At 41.8% G+C, this 22,622-nt stretch overlaps 1 long non-coding RNA gene across 1 annotated transcript in view; it reads right to left on the minus strand.

The window, feature by feature from the left end:
- Positions 1–22,622, minus strand: part of LOC118941450 — an 86,004-nt gene that overhangs the window by 48,804 nt on the left and 14,578 nt on the right. The window contains exon 2 of the long non-coding RNA XR_005037656.1: positions 10,753–10,755. This is a non-coding gene — a long non-coding RNA (uncharacterized LOC118941450). The remainder of the gene's footprint in view (positions 1–10,752; positions 10,756–22,622) is intronic.

Raw genomic sequence — 22,622 nt, forward strand, 5'->3', positions numbered from 1 at the left:
CATAGATGGTCAGTCCTTGCATACATAGCTCTGTCTTTGCATTTTAGAGTGGTTATGTTTCTCCATATTTTGCCTCCTGATGGGGTTAGAAAGTTAAACTAAGCTCATGAGGCATTTATAAGTTACATTCATGAAGAATGAATGGGTAAGTATCATACATTTCAAAGTCCCAAAAATGTAAGCAGCAATCACAGATATCCTCTTTATGTCATCATTCATCTGTATTGTGTAATTCTGGTCATTTCTTCATACAGTAGCTTCCTGTTTATCAGATTTGAGATGACCATACTTTTGAGCAAACGGTCGCTACCAACCCTAAATTGGGGGGGAGGGGGGTTTGGTTATCGGAATTCTAATGATAATCAGTTGTGATGTAGGATGATGTTTGTTCTATTTGTAATCATAATGTAGGATGGCGTGTGTGTGTGTCTGTTTCTCTGCAGATGGAAGAACAAGACTCTACAGGCTGGCTGCTGTGTGTTTAGGAGTGCTGTGTCTTCTACAAGTCATTCTCAACATCTCCCTGAGACTGGCTTTCTGTGAGTGAGGCCCAAATGACACCCTATTAGCACAGTACTTTTGACAGTGCAATAGGGTAGGGTGTAGGGTGTAGGGAATAGGGTGCCATTCGGGACCCTGTTAAATTTTGAACAATATTCCATTTGGGACCCTATACCCTTTTACAATGCATTACTTTTGCTCAAGGGCACATCGGCAGATTTTTGACATAGTTGGTTCAGGGATTCAAACCAGAAAACATTTGTATACTGGTCCACCGCTCTTAAAAGCTAAGCCACCAAGCAGGCTCTGTCATGTGAACACATTTATACACAGTGATTCATTGGCGCCTAAATAAATGAGTGCAAGAGATGTCCTATAAGCCAATGCAGCAGTAGAACTAGAACTTCCATTGTCAACTAAGTGAAAACAGAGTGCCTTCAGAAACTATTCAGGCCACTTGACTTTTTCCACATTTTGTTACGTTACAGCCTTATTCTGAAATGGATTAAATAAAATATAATCTTCAGCAATCTACACACAATACCCTATAATGACAAAGTGAAAACAGGTTTTCAGAAATGTTTGCAAATGTATTACACATTAAAAAACTGAAATACCTTTTTTACCTAAGTATTCACACCCTTAGCTATGAGACTGGAAATTGAGCTCAGGTGCATCCTGTTTCCATTGATCATCCTTGAGATCTTTCTAAAACTTGATTGGAGCCAACCTGCGGTAAATTCAATTGATTGGACATGATTTGGAAAGGCACACACCTGTCTATAAGATCCCACAGTTGACAGTGCATGTCAGAGCAAAAACCAAGCCATGTTGTCGAAGGAATTGTCCGTAGAGCTCCGACACAGATCAGAGGAAGGGTACAAAAACATTTCTGCAGCATAGAAGATCCCCAAGAACACAGTGGCCTCCATCATTCTTAAATGGAAGAAGTTTGGAACCACCAAGACTCTTCCTGGCGCTGGCCGTCCGGCCAAACTGAGAAATCGGGGGAGAAGGGCCTTGGTCAGGGAGGTGACCAAGACTCAATGGCCACTCTGACAGAGCTCTATAGTACTTCTGTGAAAATGGCAGAACCTTCCAGAAGGACAACCATCTCCGCAGCACTCCACCAATCAGGCCTTTATGGTAGAGTGGCAAGACGGATACCACCGGAAACAGGATTCCCCTGAGCTCAATTTCGAGTCACATAGCAAAGGGTCTGAATACTTAAGTAAATAAGGTATTCCTGTTTTTTAAATTTTAAATACATTTGCACAAATTTCTAAAAGACCTTTGTCATTATGGGGTACTGTGTGTAGACTGAGGATTTGTATTTTTTAATCTATTTTAGAATAAGGCTGTAACATAACAAGTCAAGGGGTCTGAATACTTTCCGAATGCGCTGTAACTGTTCAGTTTGCCAATCTGATCTATTATAAAAACATAGCAAATCTTACTTTAGCTATGTATGAATTATTTTCAGTCAATGTACTGTCATTTCTATTTTCCCATAAAGCATAAAGCCCTTATAAAAACATTCATAACTTAAAAGGAAAATTATATTTCCATTTTCTAGAAAACAAGAAAACAGTACTGAGGACTCTGAAGAATCCTACTATTATAAACAACGGACAAAAATCTTGCCTTTGTTGACAGTGAAAAAAGATTCAAATTAAACTCCCCATTTTCGACTCACAGCAATAACTATTTTATAACCATTAGTCACTAGCATCCCTTCATTATCCACTAGCTCTGTAGCTAAGCCCCTACCACATTGTTGTCAACAAGTTTTCCAGCTTGGTCCTAAAACTCATGAAACAATTAGTTAACAATGTCATTTATTCTTCTAAGACATACATTGTACTTATGCACGTTACAAACTTTTTAAACAGCACAAAATGTTACTTTAATGTTTCACGTGGTTGTAAAAATAATTAAAACAAAAAATAGCTTTTGGTCTTAATTTAAGGTTAGGGTTAGGTATAAGGTTAGCAGTGTGTTTAAGGTTAGGGTTACATTCAAAATCACATTTTAAGAAGAGAAATTGTAGAAATAGGCAGTTTTTATGACTTTGTGGCTGTGGTATCTAGTGATGACCATATCCTGTGACTTTCATTTTAGCTGCAGTCAGAGGATAGTGTGATGAGAGATCAGTGTGATATCACTCCCTGGTGGTGACAGCACGGTGTTTTTTTTCTGGCTTTCCTATTTTAAAAGTGCAAACTTAGCTATGATGTGTCATGAAATAGTGAACAAAAAAATGAACTAGCGAAATGTTTCATTAGTTGTTTTTTTGTGACACTTTTGAAGAAGCGAGATGTCAACAGGAAGTGACATTTCACTGACCTCTTACTTCTCATATATGCTAAGCTAGCCACAAAAAGGATTAGCCACAATAGTGGAATTCAATGTTTGCCTTCAAAATAAAAGTCCCCCATAGAAAGTCATGCAAATGGATACAAATAGTGGTATCATGCCATATTTGGACAAGATAAGGCTAAACAAGTTTGGACTGTTGCTATGTAAATTCAACAAAAGACAATAATTAGTTGATTTGACAGAAAAGTACCAATAAGTTTAAATCACACCATGGATGTATAACACTTTAGAATTGCATTGGGGGCATACTTATATTTCTCTGTACAGCCTTACCTAAGGACTGTGAATCACAGGAGGTTGGTGGCACCTTAATTGGGGAGGATGGGCTCGTTGTAATGACTGGAGCAGAATGAGTGGAAAGGTATCAAACCCATGGTTTCTATGTGTTCGATGCCATTCCATTCGCGCCGTTCCAGACATTATTATGAGCGGTCCTCGCCTCAGTAGCCTCCACTGTTCTGGATCAATTAAATGGGGTCTACAGTGACCCCCACAGAACACAACTGTGAAGAGTTTACACAAATATTAGGATTGTGGAGCAGTTAGATCACAACAATGTCCAAACGCCAGGTGTTGAGTGTGAAAACTGAAAGAAAAAATGACATAGGAGAAAGATATCTGTCAGAAGATGGGAATAAAAAGCAGGACCATGTGGACAACACTGTTAGGAAAGCAAAGCAACTCTGAATCATCCATGCTGGGCGTTTCAGACAAATAGATGCACAATTTACTTTTGTAAAACGTTCAGGGCAAATGATACTGTAATGAATAGAACGTTTTAGGCTTTTGTTAGAGGAGAGAAATATGACGGTGTGTCTAGTGATGACAGATCTTTATTAAAGTACTTGTGTGGTAGTTAAAGAACTGTGTAGAATAGGTCTGTGTGTAGACCTACTGATAGCTAGCTGTAATTGTATCTAATAAATCAACCCTTTAAGCTAACAGGGATCACTGAAAAGTACATTTCCCGAAGAAAATGTGGTGTGCTTGCCTGCTTGTTTTAAAGTATGTTTTGTTTTGAAATAAGTTATAGTAGTGGTCGTGTCTGCAGTAGTAGTGGTGGTGACTGGTTATAGTTGAAAAAGTGATAGATTGATTGATTGGTGGTTGATAGGATAGCCTGAACATGTGAACGTTGGTTTGGTGTCTCTAGCACAAACAGCTCAAGAGTTACAATTATTGTTGGTGGGTATTATACTGCATGTTAATTCATGCATATTTAAGTAGCTATCATTTATAGTGCAGACCAGAGCAAGTTAGCTACTCCCAGGACTAGAGCTGGATGTCACGCCCTGACCATAGAGAGCCCTTGTTTCTCTATGGTGTAGTAGGTCAGGGTGTGACTTGGGGGGTATTCTAGTTTATTATTTCTATGTGGTGTTCTAGTTTTCATATTTCTATGTTGGTGTACTTGGTATGGTTCCCAATTAGAGGCAGTTGGTAATCATTGTCTCTAATTGGGGATCATATTTAGGTAGCCTTGTTCCACCTTTGTTTGGTGGGATATGGTATTTTGTGTTTTGTGCAACACGTAGTCACGGGTCAGTGTTAGTGTAGTGAGTTGTTGTTGTTGTTGTTGTTGTTGTTATTGCTAAGTTTCACTTTTTAATATATATATGTGGAACTCAACATCCGCTGCGCCTTGGTCCATCTCTACACACGACCGTGACACTGGAGCAGACCAGACCAGTAGTTGTGGTCAGTAGTTGTGTGGTTGTGGTCAATAGCTGTTGTTAGTAGTTATGGGCAGTATTGTGTTTAAGAAAATGTTTATTTACCTAGGCAAGTCAGTTAAGAACAAATTCTTATTTACAATGACGGCCTACCCCGGCCAAATCTGGACGATACTGGGCAAATTGTGCGCCATCCTATGGGACTCCCAATCAAGGCCGGATGTGATACAGCCTGGATTCAAACCAGGGACTGTAGTGATGCCTGTTGCATTGAGATGCAGTGCCTTAGGCCGCTGCGCCACTCGGGAGGTCAGTAGTTGTGGTCAGTAGGTGTGGTCAGTCCGTGATATAAGAGGAACTAGGAATATAAAGACAGCAATTGAAAGCAAAATAAAACTGAAGCATGAAACTCCAAGAGCCAATTGTTCAGAATATGTTCAGTAGAACCTGATGAAGCTGGCAATGCACAGTGTCGTGCAAAGCGACATGCACTACAGAACAAAGAGGAGGAATGTTAGAGAGAAGGAGGGAATGATATTTACATGGAGACAAAGAGTACAGACTACACTAGAGGCAGTGGTGTAAAGTACTTAAGTAAAAATATTTCAGTGTTCTACTTATGTCGTTTTTGCGGTATCTGTAATTCACTGTTTATATTTTTAACAACAAACTTTCTTCACTGCATTCCTAAAGAAAATAATGTACTTGTTACATTTTGAATGCTGAGCAGTTCAGGAAAATGGTCCAATTTATGCACTTATCAAGAGAACTTCCATCCCTGGTCATCCCTACTGCCTCTGATCTGGCAGACTCAATAAACACAAATACGTTGTTTGTAAATGATGTCTGAGTGTTAGAGTGTGCTCCTGGCTATCCACAAATACATTTAAAAAATAGTAGTGTAATGTTTGCTTAATTAAAGGAATTTGAAATGATTTATACTTTTACTTTTGATACTTAAGTATATTTTAGCAATTACATTTACTTTGATACTTAAGTATATTAGGTAACAATATATATGTATTTTTTTGCGTATAAATCTTGGTGGGGCAAAACCCCCCCAATTTTACACAACACAAAGCAATACATGAGTTGCACTATAACATTGGCAAATGGTGCCAACAAACTGTTAGGGCCTACATAAAGCTATCCCAACAGCAGAGTCCCAACACCTTACCACTGCTACACCTGGCTATCAGTTGAGCCTTGTCTGGCAGCAAAACAGTTCATCCAGCCTGATTTACTGCCTTTTTAAAATAAATAGCTGATATGGCTAACTTGCTTAAACAAATGTGGTTTCTACTGACAATTGAGATGGACAAACTGTGGCATAAGGGAACGATGAGCGGATAAGAGGCAATCCGTAAATTTGATTAAGACATTCATGAGCGAGCTAAGATGGACGTAGTCAATATAACTATTTGTTCAGGACTTTTGAAATATACAGCGACATAATTCAGAACATGGGCCGTTCTTACAGTGTTCTGCCTGTACACCAAGTCAGAACCGTAGGATAAATAAAGTGGGCATATAAGCAGATAATGAAAGCTCTTACAATATTGATGATGACATTTCTCCAAAGCTGGCTATAGGCTACATGTGCACCACCAAGTCAGAACAGTAGGCTAAGTTTTGAAAGGGAAAGGGACCAAATTATTAGGATGACGCACATAGGCTAATAACAGCTTACTACACAACATACATTTAGTATTACTTTCTTAGCTACAGTGTACATATCTCCATGGAATAAAACATATTCATGTGCTCCTTCTCTGGTTCAGGCTGTTGAAGAGCTCCAGACTGCTTTTCAGTCACTGCAGGCCTCCCTTTATGGTCTCAAACTGGTCTTGAATGTACAAAAAACTAAATTCATGACCTTTACTAGAGCTAGAACTCTGCCAGAGAATGTTAGCATTGTCACATCTGGTGGCTTATCCACTGAAAAAGTGTCATCCTACAAATACCTAGGTATTTGGTTGGATGACAAGTTGTCCTTTAACATTCATGTGGATAATCTTGTGACAAAGCTTAAATTGAATATGAGTTTTAATTTTCGTAGTAATACTTCCTTCCCACTTATGGCTAGAAAGAAGCTTGTTCAGGTCACTTTTCTCTCTGTAATTGATTATGGTGACTTGTTGAATGCATGCAACCTCCATTTTACAGAGACTGGACTCTGTTTATCATGCATCCTTGTGGATTATTACATATGCCAAGTCACTCACCCATCATTGCACCTTGTACCAAATGGTAGGTTGGACCTCACTTTATATGTGCAGAAAGCGACATTTGTATGTGTTCATCAACAAAGCCCTTTTGGGTAAACTCCCTCTTTACCCCTGTAGTCTGGTCTCCTTCACCACCAGCAGTTACCATACCCGGTCTGCTAGCTGGTTGCTGCTTAAAGTCCCCAGGACATTCACAGTATTAGGCAAGAATGCCTTCTCTTCTTGTGCACCAGACGCCTGGAATAATCTACAATCCATGCTTCATCTAATTATGTTAGTGCCAATGAATTAATTTTAAAAAATCATGGGAGACTCTGTTTCAGAGGAGTGTAAATTCCTTCTTTTTTTTTTGCCTGGATCATGTTGTTGTATTGTGTTGTTGTATGTTTTAATTGTGTAATGTATTGGTTGTTGCTGCCTTCTTGGCCAGGTCTCCCTTGAAATAGAGGCTGGGTTTCAATGGGCTTTTCCTGGTTAAATAAAGGTTCAACTAAAATAATTTATGCAGCAGCATACAAGACATTTTTGGACTCACCTTGTTTTGCTGTGCTCACTTGAACAGGAAGGTGGCGTGGCGGTCCTTCTTGTGAGCAGATTTTGTCATGAAACTTTGTCGACAAAGTCTGTCATTCTCTGGATTTATAGTGCTTTCAAGACAACTGGAAACATGGGGGAAAAAAACAAGGTTGAATCATGACGGCAGTGGTTTTCAGGTCGGAGCTCTAGAAAGAGGCTTGGATGAGTTGGATGACCGTTCATGACCGTTCATGAGTTGGATGTCCGTTCAAAATGTATTTTTCCAGTCAGAGCTCGTTTTTTTTCAGAGTTCCAAGTTGTCTTGAACTCACTGAAGTCTGAGATTTCCCAGTTCTGAGTCTCCAGTTGTTTTGAACATGGCAGACGTCATGCTGCATGGCCAATGTATTCAACCTTTTCTGGCCCACCTGCCCTGAATGATGAGTTGCCGCTGAACACAGGTAGTCTAGACTCTAACTAACGACCATACAACCACCTAAAATAGCCACAAAAGCCACTAGCCAGCCAGCCATATATCAAGAGTTCAAAGATTATGAATATGGTCCCACTTTAAAGCCTTCATAAAGCCTTCATAAACACTACAAACATGTCTCACAAATTATCTATAACCATATGTCATGCTCTATATAAGGTTCATAAATGTGGCATAACTGTGTGACCTTACTGAGTATGGGAGTGACCTTACTGAGTATGGGAGTGACCTTACTGAGTATGGGAGTGACCTTACTTAGTATGGGAATGACCTTACTGAGTATGTGTGAGTGACCTTACTGCTTGCAAAAACATTCCCCCTGGTCGTCACTAGTTAACACATCCACAAAGTCATTATTATGGCTAAACATTGCCCATTCCCCCCCCCCCCCCCCCCCCCAAAAAAAAAAAAAACAATTAAAATGTGCTTTTAAACCAAACCCTAACTAATGAAGGCCAAGCTTGATGCGTTGGTCTACCAGACCTTCTGAGCATTTGGGTGGAAGTGTCTTGGAACAAGATTAGTTGTAATGTGACTAAAATAACTTAACTTTAGAGCGTGTTTCATCCTTCAGCACAACATGTCACCCTTTATATGTTTATATCACATTCAACATTGTGGGTTATGTCACATTTGATATGGGTGATTATGTCAAACAGTTAACAGTTACACATTTATGAACTCTTTATAAAGCATGACATATGCTTAAAGATGCTGTATAACACATATATGTAGTGCTTATGAAGCTATTATAAAGGCTTTGTGAAGCTTTTTTTAACCTTAACGTAATTTAAAGCGGGACCATGAAGGTATATACTCTGAAGTTATTATTTGAGAGCAGTGAAAATTAAATCCCAATCAGTGAAAAAAACAATATCTAGCTAACTAGCAGATTTACATCAATCAACAACATCAATGATCAGCTGATAGTCTGTCCTCTTTTCCGGATGTCAATCATGTCTTTGTAACCAGTGGTGGAGTGATATTTGTTTATGACATCATCATGTCTTAATCAAAGTTTGTACCGACAGATGGCCACTTTTGAATATCTTTATAGAATATATCTAAAATGCATCCTCAGATTACGTCTGACTATATCCACATTGTCTCAAAAACTTGTTATATTTTTAACACCTTCCATACCTCATTTCAAAATAGACTGTAAACATCAATGTCAATCTTTAATCACGTTTTACAGGTGAAATGTTCTAACTGCATGCCAATCATCTCAGTCATTATCATGGAATATGCATTTAGATATTATTGAATTACTGTTACGTGAGTAAATTAACCAGGAGCTATATGTATCAATCCTTTCCAGATAATAGAGGCAATGTGACTGCAGAGAAAGACCTGCTACAGACCAGTTACAACACACTGAGTGAAGAGAGAGACCAGCTACATACCAGTTACAACACCCTGACTGAAGAGAGAAACCAGCTACAAACCAGTTACAACATTCTGACTAAAAAGGGAGACCAGCTACAGACCACTTACAACACCCTGACTAAAGAGAGAGACAAGCTACAGACCAGATACAATGCCCTGACTAAAGAGAGAGACCAGCAAAAGAGGGAGAACAATGATCTCATGGCAAAGTTCTCTAATCTGAGTAATAAATGATCATAACCTCGCATATCTAATATGCAGTCAAATTGTGTTTGTATTCTACAACAATAGGTGCAGAATAATAAGATGGCAATTCATGTTTCTGTTTTGTAGAACAAACCTATCCTGAAGGCTGGCAGATTAAGTTGGAATCCAGTTGGTACTTCCTGTCTACTGTGAAAAAACCCTGGAGGGAGAGCAGACGGGACTGTCTGCAGAGAGGAGCAGACCTGGTGATCGTAAACAGTGATAAGGAACAGGTGAAAGAGAGAATCAAACATGCCTTGGTCAGTTATGTTGTCACGTCTTCCGTCATAGTCGGTTCCTCGGTGGTCGACGTCACCGGCTTTCTAGCTACCGCCAATCCACTTTTCATTTTCCATTTGTTTTGTCTTTGTTTCACACACCTGTTTTCAATCCCACAAAATCACCTGTTCATTATTTAACCCTCTATTCCCCCCATGGTTTTTGTGGGTAATTGTTTATTTCTATTTTCGGTCTGTCATGATGTACGTGGATTTCTTACTTTGTATATTTTACCTTTTGAGTAAAGTATGTTTGATTACTCATATCTGCTGTCCTGCGCCTGATTCTCTACACCAGCTACACCTAGGGCCATTACATATGTATTTTCCAGTATTTAACACGTGTAGTCTGTAGTAGTTGACTATATCAGTATCTTTCTCACCAACAGGAGTTTCTCTTTGGCCTTACTAAGGGAGCCTGGATTGGTCTGACTGACTCTGTTACTGAAGGGACCTGGAAATGGGTGGACGGCACACCACTGACCACCCCAAGGTAAGAGACTTGTCACGGTCTGACCATCGTTTGTGTGTGTTTTCCTTGTTTTAGTGTTGGTCAGGACTTGAGCTGGGTGGGCATTCTATGTTGGATGTCTTGTTTGTCTATTTCTATGTCTGGCCTGATATGGTTCTCAATCAGAGGCAGGTGTTAGTCATTGTCTCTGATTGGGAACCATATTTAGGTAGCCTGGGTTTCACTGTGTGTTGGTGGGTGATTGTCCTTAGTTGTCCTTAGTGTCAGTTTGCACCAGTTTAGGCTGTTTCGGTTTTCATTACGTTTATTATTTTGTAGTGTTTGTATTTAGATTCGTGTTGCTATAGTTTAATAAACATGGATCGCAATCTACACGCCGCATTTTGGTCCGACTCTCCTTCACACCTAGAAAACCGTTACAGAATCACCCACCAACACACAGTGAAACCCAGGCTACCTAAATATGGTTCCCAATCAGAGACAATGACTAACACCTGCCTCTGATTGAGAACCATATCAGGCCAGACATAGAAATAGACAAACAAGACATCCAACATGGAATGCCCACCCAGCTCACGTCCTGACCAACACTAAAACAAGGAAAACACACACAAACGATGGTCAGAACGTGACAAGACTACTGCTCTATAATAACACTGACGACCCCAAGGTAAGAGACTACTGCTCTATAATAACACTGACCACCCCAAGGTAAGAGACTACTGCTCTATAATAACACTGACCACCCCAAGGTAAGAGACTACTGCTCTATAAAAACACTGACCACCCCAAGGTAAGAGACTACTGCTCTATAAAAACACTGCTCTGTAATAAATCTGAGCACTCCAAGGTAACACTACTCCTCTAGTAACACTAGAGTAGGACTGATTCTCTGGGTTGTTCATAATCCAATGACTACAAGGTGAGATTTTGCGATCCAGGTGTGATAGAGACTTTTTAACTAATTACATATTGCTACAAATCATGTTCATAAAAAGTATTGTTTCCACTCATAGATGTCATTCCACGAGCACTATGCACACTCACTAGACTCTACACACACGCTCACTAGACTCTACCCACACAGTCACTAGACTCTACCCACACACTCACTAGACTCTACCCACACACTCACTAGACTCTACCCACACACTCACTAGACTCTACCCACACACTCACTAGACTCTACCCACACACTCACTAGACTCTACCCACACACTCACTAGACTCTACCCACACACTCACTAGACTCTACCCACACGCTCACTAGACTCTACCCACACAGTCACTAGACTCTACCCACACACTCACTAGACTCTACCCACACACTCACTAGACTCTACCCACACACTCACTAGACTCTACCCACACACTCACTAGACTCTACCCACACACTCACTAGACTCTACCCACACACTCACTAGACTCTACCCACACACTCACTAGACTCCACCCACACACTCACTAGACTCCACCCACCCACACACTCACTAGACTCCACCCACCCACACACTCACTAGACTCCACCCACCCACACACTCACTAGACTCCACCCACCCACACACTCACTAGACTCTACCCACATGCTCACTAGACTCTACCCACACGCTCACTAGACTCTACCCACACGCTCACTAGACTCTACCCACACGCTCACTAGACTCTACCCACACGCTCACTAGACTCTACCCACACGCTCACTAGACTCTACCCACACGCTCACTAGTCTCTACCCACACGCTCACTAGACTCTTGTCTTGGAAATTTCCTGTATTTACCAAATCATGAGAGCAAACCACACAAGTCAGAGTTTATCACAATGTCCATCTTTAATTATATGAGCTCCATCACAACCCTGTGACTCTCTGATCAATTCAGTGTCTATAAATGAATTCTCTGAGAGTCCCTTACACATTGCAACTGAGATCCTTTATAGCAAAGACACACATAGCCAGACAGCATCGGCATAATTTATCGTTCAGCTTTGTCTCCTAAACTATGTTATTTTCTTAAACTCAGAACCTAAACAAATCCTCATATCAACAGGCATATATCAAATCCACCCTATCTTGACAAGATCACAGAGACACATTGACTGGCACACAGACGTTGTGGAGCCAAGAGATACATGCTTGACCTCTCCCCTCTATGCGGCCCAAGTAACTTAGTCCTGACAGAGAACAGATGACAGCAACCCCTGCCACAGTATTATACAAAAATAAACATTCTGATGAGAAGTAACTTACAAACATATGATGAATATAAAACATCTTACCTATGTTACCAACTAATTCTGATTATTCCCCAACACTCTACCCACACACTCACTAGACTCTACCCACACACTCACTAGACTCTACCCACACACTCACTAGACTCTACCCACACACTCACTAGACTCTACTCACTAGACTCTACCCACACACTCACTAGACTCTACCCACACACTCACTAGACTCCACCCACCCACACACTCACTAGACTCTACCCACACACTCATTAGACTCTACCCACACACTCATTAGACTCTACCCACACACTCATTAGACTCTACCCACACACTCATTAGACTCTACCCACACACTCACTAGACTCCACCCACCCACACACTCACTAGACTCTACTCACACACTCATTAGACTCTACCCACACACTCATTAGACTCTACCCACACACTCATTAGACTCTACCCACACACTCATTAGACTCTACCCACACACTCATTAGACTCTACCCACACACTCACTAGACTCCACCCACCCACACACTCACTAGACTCTACTCACACACTCATTAGACTCTACCCACACACTCATTAGACTCTACCCACACACTCATTAGACTCTACCCACACACTCATTAGACTCTACCCACACACTCATTAGACTCTACCCACACACTCATTAGACTCTACCCACACACTCACTAGACTCCACCCACCCACACACTCACTAGACTCTACTCACACACTCATTAGACTCTACCCACACACTCATTAGACTCTACCCACACACTCATTAGACTCTACCCACACACTCACACATACTTACACTGATACTCCAACACACACATACACAAAACACACACACACACAGACAAAGTCTTGTACAGCTAACCTTGTGGGGACACACAATCCAGTCCCATTCAACATCCTATTTTCCCTAACCCTAGACCCTAACCCTTGATGTAGTTCTAAGACTAACTCTAACCTTAACCCTAAACCCCCTAGAAATAGCATTTAACACGTCCACACATGCACACATGGGCACACACTTTCACAATCTTCACACTCACTGTGCTATTCTCTTTATTCTCTATTCTAATTGCCTAGTCACTTTATTTTGTTGTGTTACTATTTTCTTTTTTTATTTAGCAAATGTTTTACAAATTTATTTCTTAGTTTTTAACTCTGCATTGTTGAGGAAGGACCCATAACTAAACATGTCAAGGTGAAGTCTGCAACTTTCGAATTTCACGCATGTGACAAATACAATGTTTATTATTTTATTTTCTCTGTCTTGTTTACCCTGTAGTTACTGGCACTCACAGCAACCTGATAATGGTGGTGGCAACCCAGCAAATGGGGAGGAGGACTGTGCTGAACTGAACACAGAAACCTGGCGTCCTGCAAAGGCATGGAATGACCAGTCATGTTTAGACCATCGTCACTGGATTTGTGAGAAAGTGGTTTAACATCACCATGACAACAGAGGAGGCTGGTGGGAGGACGCGCACACATACAGCACCTTACAGTGCACACAACTTCATTCTCTCTCTCTCTAAGACACACCAACACACTGTAGGTACTGCACTGAGGGGCAAAACAACCTGATAATGGTGGTGTACCAAGATATAACTAGGACTGTGCTGATGGTAATATTGGGTATTCTGAACCTGTATATAAATATTCTGACATATCATTTACCTCTCAACACAACTGGATTTGTGAAGAGTTATACAGTAGCTCATTATATAGTAGTGCTACAGTGCTAATGCATCTCTCTCTAGTTAAACAGTGTGTAGACATACTGTCATCTGTAAAATGATTGTATTCATTGCTTTAAGTAGAAACATGTTATGTGATTTGCCATAGGCTTCTTCTTTTTTTCATAATCAATTATTAGCATGAATCACTTCAGTAAGAAGATGAACTAAGGCCCAGATTAAGTAAAAAAGGATCCTTGCAAGTTTACCAGTGTCACGCCCTGGCCTTGTATTTTGTTTTCGTTATTATTTTGGTCAGGCCAGGGTGTGACATGGGTATTTATGTGGTGTGTTTTGTCTAGGTTTTTTTTTTGTAGTTATGGGATTGTGGTTTAGTGAAGTAGTCTAGGTAAGTCTATGGTTGCCTAGAGTGGTTCTCAATCAGAGGCAGGTGTTTATCGTTGTCTCTGATTGGGAACCATATTTAGGCAGCCATATTCTTTGAGTGTTTCGTGGGTGATTGTTCCTGTCTTTGTGTTTGTTGCACCAGATAGGCCTGTTTTGGTTTTTCACGTTTCTTATTTTGTATTATACATTGTTCAAGTTATCATCTTTATTAAAGATGTATAAAAATAACCACGCTGCGTTTTGGTCCGCCTCTCCTTCCCAGGAAAAATTCTGTGACAGAATCACCCACCAAACCCAACATAAAACAGGCTACCTAAATATGGCTCCCAATCAGAAACAATGACTAACACCTGCCTCTGATTGAGAACCATATCAGGCCCAAACAAAGAAACAGACAAACAAGACATCCAACATAGAATGCCCACTCAGATCACACCCTGACCAAACAAAACATAGAACATACAAAGCAAACTATGGTCAGGGTGTGACAGTACCACCCCCCCCCCCCCCCCCCCCCCAAGGTGCGGACTACGGCCGCAAAACCTGAACCTATTGGGGAGGGTCTGGGTGGGCATCTGTCCGCGGTGTCCCCGGTTCGCCTGCATAGCCCAGTGCGGGCTATTCCACCTCGCCGCACTGGCAGGGCGACCGGGAGCATTCAACCAGGTAAGGTTGGGCAGGCTCGGTGCTCAAGAGCTCCAGTGCGTCTGCACGGTCCGGTCTATCCAGTACCACCTCCACGCACCAGCCCTCTGGTGGCAGCTCCCCGCACCAGGCTTCCTGTGCGTGTCCTCGGCCCAGTGCCAGCACCACGCACCGGGCCTACAGTGCACTTCGCCTGTCCAGCGCTACCAGAGCCTTCCTCCTCTCCAGCGCTGCCGGAGTCTCCCGCCTGTCATGAGCCGCCAGAGTCTCCCGCCTGTCATGAGCCGCCAGAGTCTCCCGCCTGTCATGAGCCGCCAGGGTCTCCCGCCTGTCATGAGCCGCCAGGGTCTCCCGCCTGTCATGAGCCGCCAGGGTCTCCCGCCTGTCATGAGCCGCCAGGGTCTCCCGCCTGTCATGAGCCGCCAGGGTCTCCCGCCTGTCATGAGCCGCCAGGGTTGCCAGTCAACCAGGATCTGCCAGAGCCATCAACCTGCCCGAGCTTCCTCTCAGTCCCGAGCTTCCTCTCAGTCCCGAGCTTCCTCTCAGTCCCGAGCTTCCTCTCAGTCCCGAGCTATCCCTCAGTCCCGAGCTATCCCTCAGTCCCGAGCTACCTCAGTCCCGAGCTGTCCCTCAGTCAGGAGCTGCCCCTCAGTCCAGTGGGGCCCTTTGTTAGGGTTACTAGGCCAAGGTCTGCGGCGAGGGTCGCCAATCTAAGGACGCGGAGTAAGAGGACTAAGACTATGTTGGAGTGGGGTCCACGTCACGCGCCAGAGCTGCCACCGTGGTCAGACGCCCACCCAGACCCTCCCCTATGGGTTTAGGCCTGAGTCCGCACCTTTGGGGGGGGGGGGGGGGGGGGGGGGTACTGTCACGCCCTGGCCTTAGTATTTTGTGTTTTCTTTATTATTTTGGTCAGGCCAGGGTGTGACATGGGTATTTATGTGGTGTGTTTTGTCTAGGTTTTTTTTTTGTAGGTAATGGGATTGTGGTTTAGTGAAGTAGTCTAGGTAAGTCTATGGTTGCCTAGAGTGGTTCTCAATCAGAGGCAGGTGTTTATCGTTGTCTCTGATTGGGAACCATATTTAGGCAGCCATATTCTTTGAGTGTTTTGTGGGTGATTGTTCCTGTCTTTGTGTTTGTTGCACCAGATAGGCCTGTTTCGGTTTTTCACGTTTCTTATTTTGTATTATACATTGTTCAAGGTATCATCTTTATTAAAGTATAAAAAATAATGTATAAAAATAACCAGCTTCCTTATTGAATGTAATTGGATTGTTAAAACAATGTGACTTGCAGTTGGACACAGACGGAAGGCAGAAGAGTACTGAGAGGATACATGCAGCACGCAGGCAGACACACACAGACACACACACAGACACACGTGTGAAGTTCCCCTTTTCTGATAAAAATGCAGACAGATATCCCACACAGACACCTCTGACTAACCCGTCACACTGATGTCACACACACAGACAGCATAGATTAAATAAAAGTGTACCTATTGGTGGCATAGAGAGAGAGTCATAATGTGAACATAATGTGAACTTTGAAGGCTGGGGAAGCCACAAACAGAACAGTCAAAGTGATAGGATGAAAGACTGCACTCTTCACTACTTGTTGTCATGCAGCTATCATGTTACAGTGCCTTGCGAAAGTATTCGGCCCCCTTGAACTTTGCGACCTTTTGCCACATTTCAGGCTTCAAACATAAAGATATAAAACTGTATTTTTTTGTGAAGAATCAACACAAGTGGGACACAATCATGAAGTGGAACGACATTTATTGGATATTTCAAACTTTCTTAACAAATCAAAAACTGAAAAATTGGGCGTGCAAAATTATTCAGCCCCTTTACTTTCAGTGCAGCAAACTCTCTCCAGAAGTTCAGTGAGGATCTCTGAATGATCCAATGTTGACCTAAATGACTAATGATGATAAATACAATCCACCTGTGTGTAATCAAGTCTCCGTATAAATGCACCTGCACTGTGATAGTCTCAGAGGTCCGTTAAAAGCGCAGAGAGCATCATGAAGAACAAGGAACACACCAGGCAGGTCCGAGATACTGTTGTGAAGAAGTTTAAAGCCGGATTTGGATACAAAAAGATTTCCCAAGCTTTAAACATCCCAAGGAGCACTGTGCAAGCAATAATATTGAAATGGAAGGAGTATCAGACCACTGCAAATCTACCAAGACCTGGCCGTCCCTCTAAACTTTCAGCTCATACAAGGAGAAGACTGATCAGAGATGCAGCCAAGAGGCCCATGATCACTCTGGATGAACTGCAGAGTTCTACAGCTGAGGTGGGAGACTCTGTCCATAGGACAACAATCAGTCGTATATTGCACAAATCTGGCCTTTATGAAAGAGTGGCAAGAAGAAAGCCATTTCTTAAAGATATCCATAAAAGTGTCGTTTAAAGTTTGCCACAAGCCACCTGGGAGACACACCAAACATGTGGAAGAAGGTGCTCTGGTCAGATGAAACCAAAATTGAACTTTTTGGCAACAATGCAAAACGTTATGTTTGGCGTAAAAGCAACACAGCTCATCACCCTGAACACACCATCCCCACTGTCAAACATGGTGGTGGCAGCATCATGGTTTGGGCCTGCTTTTCTTCAGCAGGGACGGGGAAGATGGTTAAAATTGATGGGAAGATGGATGGAGCCAAATACAGGACCATTCTGGAAGAAAACCTGATGGAGTCTGCAAAAGACCTGAGACTGGGACGGAGATTTGTCTTCCAACAAGACAATGATCCAAAACATAAAGCAAAATCTACAATGGAATGGTTCAAAAATAAACATATCCAGGTGTTAGAATGGCCAAGTCAAAGTCCAGACCTGAATCCAATCGAGAATCTGTGGAAAGAACTGAAAACTGCTGTTCACAAATGCTCTCCATCCAACCTCACTGAGCTCGAGCTGTTTTGCAAGGAGGAATGGGAAAAAATTTCAGTCTCTCGATGTGCAAAACTGATAGAGACATACCCCAAGCGACTTACAGCTGTAATCGCAGCAAAAGGTGGCGCTACAAAGTATTAACTTAAGGGGGCTGAATAATTTTGCACGCCCAATTTTTCAGTTCCACTTCATGATTGTGTCCCACTTGTTGTTGATTCTTCACAAAAAAATACAGTTTTATATCTTTATGTTTGAAGCCTGAAATGTGGCAAAAGGTCGCAAAGTTCAAGGGGGCCGAATACTTTCGCAAGGCACTGTATATCACTCTGTTTAGAATATCCTGTCAAGATGAACTTCTTGATTGAAGGTGATTGGATACTTTAAAAATGATATCAACTGTAGTGGACAACAGACAGATAAGAGAGGTAACTGGTAGAGATGCACAACTACTAGTCACTGAAGTTAGAATCATACAGTAGATATTACCATTAGGAGTCAGTTAGAAAGGTAATCATACAGTAGATATTACCATTAGGAGTCAGTTAGAAAGGTAATCATACAGTAGATATTACCATTAGGAGTCAGTTAGAAAGGTAATCATACAGTTAGTTAAGATGGATGACTACATCAACAACCAGGTTATTGAATAAAATGAGAACAGAGCAACGAGGAGAGTGACGACAGACCCATCGCTCAGGTAAGAACTAAGAAAACTCTCTATCACACACATATATGCACATGTGCACACCAGACCTTAAATTTCATGACTTTAGGAGCAAGGCCATCCGGCCTTCAAGAGGTGCCCAATCTGCCAAGGCCACCAGGGCCATCTGCTTGGGCACCCTGTCCATGAACCAAAATAGCCAGTTACATTGATTTGAAAACTTACAAACACCAGCCATTCTGTTAGGAAAAACATAATTGTATGTAAATGTACATAGAATAATTAGCACATTGGAACAATAACTCTTTTAGCCATGTGTGCATTGCTGTTGTTATAATGTGAAGAAATAGCCTTATAGTTTACTAACATTTTAAGGTAAAAGTTATGATCTGTTGCATCAGCCTCATTGCTTTTAAAAGTTGTTTTGATGTATGAATTTAGGATCTGTCATCCCACATGTGTCCCAGAATCTGGACTATTCATTTCTCGCTCAGAATGACAATCTGACCAATAGAATAGGTCAACTTTTGGACTATGGGGGATGGTAAATTGACAGGCTAGTGCTTTTGCTGTTTGTTACTCATCTTGATGTCTGATAAAGTGAATGTGGACAGTGGTTCTAACATCCTCAGAATGGTAGAAGGAGGAGGAGGAACACCGTGGCATCCCTGATGTGTCCTCCTTCACTCCTAGCCTACTTCAGAGCTGAGATGTCTGGGAGAAGGAGGAGGAACACCGTGGCATCCCTGATGTGTCCTTCTTCACTCCCAGCCTACTTCAGAGCTGAGATGCCTGTGACAAGGACCCGGTCACGAGACTGGCGTTGGCTAATAACAATTGAGATATCTGAGAGAGCTTTGTGAGTCACAGGTCCTTCGGAGCATTGCGATTGGCAGCTGGGAGCAGGGAATTATATTTAATATTTTCGGCACAACGGCCAAGTCATGGATTTTTTTAGGTGGAATTATGGCCACATAAGGCCGACGGGAAATTCGAGGCCTGGTGCACACACACACAAAAACACACACAATGACAAGAAACACACACACACACACAAAAACACACACAATGACAAGAAACACACACACACACACACACACAAACATATGATTTTACCTTTACATATGTAAATCAATATTTCAGTGTATTAAGACGTATTTAAATAATAATGTGCTTCTTCATATCCTACTGACATGGTAACTTCCTCTAAAACAGCTAATGGTCCTCTTGTTGCTGGTTATGTCACAACCCCTCCCTCTTGTACGTTTATTTATTTGTTTATGTGTGTGTGTGTGTGTGTGTGTGCTTACGCATATGTGTGTGGTTATGTGTATGTGTGTGTGTGTGTGTGTGTGTGTGTGTGTGTGTGTGTGTGTGTGTGTGTGTGTGTGTGTGTGTGTGTGTGCTTACGCATATGTGTGTGGTTATGTGTGTGTGTGTGTGTTTATATGGATATGTGTGCATTAGTGTGTTCTCACATCATTGTGTATCTCCTCAGGACCTGAGGATTCAGAGAGAAGACTCTATAGGATGGTTGTTGTTGTTGTTGTGAGCTTTGGGATTCTGACTAAAGAGAGAGACCAGCTACAGACCAGTTACAACCTGACTAAAGAGATAGACCAGCTACAGACAGAGAGATTTTCTTAGCAGGACTTACCAATCTCAGTGAGTAAAGCTACAGGAATACATGTTAATATCAACAGTCACGCACCTGATCATACGTGTGTATTCTTTCATTACGTATACAGTGTGATACGTTGAAAAAAATGAATGTGTTCCTCTTGCAGAACAACCCTGTCCTAACAGCTGGCAGAACATTCACTAAAGCTGTTGCTTACTCTCTACTGAGACTAAAACCTGGGAAGAGAGCAGGCAATCTACTACACTATATATGGAATGTTTTAAAAATGTCACACCAAAGATCATTTTGCTATTTGGTTTTGAATTTTAAGACCCCTTGAAGTATAAAAAAATATATACACAAATTATTTCATTCAAAATATGTTTTGGCTTTACTGCTATTAGGCAATACATGGAATAACAGATTCACTACATGGAACAACAGATACTTCCTTTAGATCTGGGGACTTTGTTCAGAAGTGTCTGTCCTAAATCTGAGAGATATAAGACAGATCAGGATACGTTCGTATTAGTATTTTTTATACATGCATTTAACACTTTTCTTTTGGCATTAAACAGTCTAAGCCCTGTCTAAGCCAGTGGGAGGAGCTATAGGAGGCCTGGCTCATTGCAATGGTCTGAAATGGAATTAAAGCAAACATGTGATTTCCAATGTTTGACGTCTTTGATACTGATCCATTTTTTCCATTGCAGCCATTACCATGAGCCCAACCTTCTATAGCTTGGACTGTTCAGTGCCATAAATAAAGTGTTAAATGCATGTACAAAGTACCAGTCTCCACTGGTTATGTTGTACTAAAGGACAGGGTAGACATATTGACTTTTTGTCGTAATACATGTGAAGGGTGTATTCTTCCTTCTATTTTAAATCTGAATTTAATCTGAATCTGAAATCTGAATTGTCCGAACTTCTGCTCTTCACAGACAGCATAATAGAAAAAAGACCCCCATAAGGGCATTGGTGGCCGGTCACACTGCATGGTGAAGCTTCCCCTAGGTACATATCTAGGATCAGCCTTCCTTTCCCCAATCTTAAGCTTAACCATTTGTGGTGGGAATAAAAAACTGACCCAAGACAAAGAAAATTGTATCACTACAGTATGTTACATAGACACAGGACAGCTCAGGGAGAAGACACAGGTGCAGAAGTACATTAGAGTTGAGGTAAGAAGTAGAAGTTCTGTATTTGAGCACACGTGTGTTAAGATGTCAGAGGGAGTCTATGAAGGTGATGAACCTGATGCAATGAAGAACATGACATTGGTGGCTAATTATATGGCAACGTAAGAGCCTTCACACCCAGTACAACAGATGGTGTTGTTGCTCAACATTCAGGTAAGATCACACACACACTGTGTGAGCTCCGACCCAATTTTGCTATTTTGTGATTCATTTGGTGTTTATTTTAACTTTATTTTCACCAAATGTATCATTTCTTATGATAGACAACAACTTTTGAACATCAGATCAGGAATTAGTGAGCTCAATTCCGGCTTCGACTTCGACTCATCTGCCCTGGGCTCTTAATGTAATTCCGACCCAATTTTCAGGGTATCCAAGAAGAAACGCCGGCGGTATAGAGGCAAGAGAAGGGGAGTCCTGGTGAGATTAAGGAGAAGGGCTAACTCTTCCCTCCATTTTATTGGCTAATGTACAGCCACTTGATAATATGATGGATGACCTCTGATCGAGGATTTGCTACCAACAGGACTCACGTAACTGCAATGTTCTCTGTGTTTCTGAAACATGGCTTTTAGAGAAGATACCCCTCATAGCTATCCAACTCAATGGATTCTCCATTCACCGAGTTCACCGAGTGGACAGGACATCGGATTCAGGGAAATCGAGAGCGGGAGGGGTATGCCTTCAAATCAACAACAAATGGTGTGCTGACTCGAGAGCAGTGGAAATCTCGACCCATTGTTAACACGTCTTGGAATACCTGATGGTCAAATGCCGACCCTTCTACCTCCCGAGGGAGTTTTCAGCTGTTATCGTGACTGTTGTATACATTCAAGTTTGACAGAGGTGAAGCTGAGGAGAGGATTGTGGTTATCTAAGATCAGTGCAGAGAAACCAAAAAGATAATTGCTTGAGACATTAGAATTAATTAACAAAAAATCAGGGAAAACTACAAGGCTATTTGGCCCTAAACTGAGAGTACACAGTCATAGAATACCTGACCACTGTGACTGACCCAAAATGATGTAACGTTTTGACAACAGTATGTACAGATTCAGTGAGAATAGCTATGCTAT

This window comes from Oncorhynchus mykiss, chromosome 19 (assembly GCF_013265735.2).
Source record: "Oncorhynchus mykiss isolate Arlee chromosome 19, USDA_OmykA_1.1, whole genome shotgun sequence".
Taxonomy (NCBI): domain Eukaryota; kingdom Metazoa; phylum Chordata; class Actinopteri; order Salmoniformes; family Salmonidae; genus Oncorhynchus; species Oncorhynchus mykiss.